This window comes from Ceratina calcarata, unplaced genomic scaffold (genome assembly GCF_001652005.2).
Source record: "Ceratina calcarata isolate Rehan_Ccalc_2016 unplaced genomic scaffold, ASM165200v1 scaffold87, whole genome shotgun sequence".
Lineage (NCBI taxonomy): Eukaryota > Metazoa > Arthropoda > Insecta > Hymenoptera > Apidae > Ceratina > Ceratina calcarata.
In genome coordinates, this window is record NW_017180051.1 from 29,505 (window position 1) to 31,329 (window position 1,825).

Here is a 1,825-nt window from a genome sequence, read left to right on the forward strand (position 1 = left end):
AATTTATGCATTATTATTTGCACATTTGCCCAAAAGCAGTCAAAATGACTTCCTTGGGTAATCTAGTGTTAAGAAAAACCTTAAGCGTCTAGAACTAAGCTAAGCGAACTGACCCTACTGTGACAATTCCTACACTTCTACTGTTCCATATATTATAAGTGACAGTCGTGAACAGTGAATGCAAGTTCAATAGGAAACGGCACCCTCGTTCGCAACCCTTCCTAGCTATAGGCTTTATTAATTGTCTCTGGGTTAATAGCTTAGCCATAGGAACTAAACTGGTGACTCGAGCCGGACTTTTGAAATGCTGGATCGATTTAATAGATCAAGCAGCTGACATCGTCCGCGTGAAACGGTACCTCGTGCGAATAAAAATCCATTTCATCGCAGTGATTCTTGCGATCAATAATTCATAACCAAAGGGAAGAATAGGGGGACGTTATAGAATGGCTTCTTAAAAGCAATATCAATACGTAATAAGATTTCGTAGTTCTAAGTCGATCCCCTTAAGTGTACCAATTCGGAAGTCAATTTCGTCCGGCGTAATTATCGCAGTAGACCAAAACTTCTGCGATAACTCGGCTACTTCCCGTTAATGAGATCAAGTTTGTTAGCTACTTGGGAACACGACTTTCGCACCGAGCGTTCAATAAATTTTTTTTTACCCGGGAATATGATTGATGCGAAAACGATCGAGCGACATCGCGTTAGATAGGAAAACAGAAGAATACGAAGGCCGCGGAGCGGCCAGAATTTCCATAATCCGATTGAAAAAAATTCCATTTCCCGCGGACACCTTTAGGTAAATATTGAAATATTTTTTCCCGCGGGATCGCACGGGGCCATCGAGTGGCTTCCTCGAGAGACCGACCTGAAAAGGGTCTTTCGCGGCCGGTTCGTAAAAGGGACGACCACACTGGGCGCAACCGGCGACGGGGACGAGGCAGGGCTGTAACTTTTCTACGAACAAACGGGACGGTGCACCCCCGTAGCGACACGACGCATAATCTAATTTGTAGTTCGACAACTAAGCGCCCCTAGACTCTCGTCTTTCTTGGCCTCTTTGACTCCGTTCCTCTCTCTCTCTTTCTCTCTCTCTCGCTCGCAGTTTCTCCGTTTCACGCTTTATATTCTATCTACGTTTCTCGTCTCTTTCTCCCTCATCGCCTCGCCTACCCGCCGACACGTCGTCGTCGTCGTCGTCGTCGCCGTCGGCCCGGTCGCCTCCCTGCGAGAGACTCGAGATCCTTCCGCGACTGACAAACGAACAAATTGGCTCTGGTTGACGAAACAAAGCGCCCCGACTGCCGCGTCGACGGAGGGACATGGAAATGATTGTTTTAAACCCTCCCGGCCGGACCGCTATCATTCTCGTTCATCCGAGCCGCTGCGTTTTAACGACGTCGTTAGAACGCTGCCGTCTAAGCATTAAGAAGGATAAAGCTAGTCGTGAGTAGCCTAAATGATAATGAATATTCATTACACCCTCCCTTTGGGGAGATCTTTGATTCCAGTTCCGTCCTTAGGACTAGATTATTATAGGCACCTAAGCTATATGTTTTATACAAAAGCGAATCTAAAATTAATTATAAACATTCTGTGCTACGTATAATAATAACGACAAAAATCTGGTGAACCACCTCGTATAGAATAGCAAACGCAAAATGCATGTTGCATTGTTTAAAACGTAAAAGAAATTTCTACTTAAAATACATTTTTTAAGGGTGTATTGGCTATACAGTCAATCCCAAACGAAAATTTTTAATAAAAAATAGTGCATTTTTCTTCTAATTTCGATATTTAATGAGTTACATATGATTATATG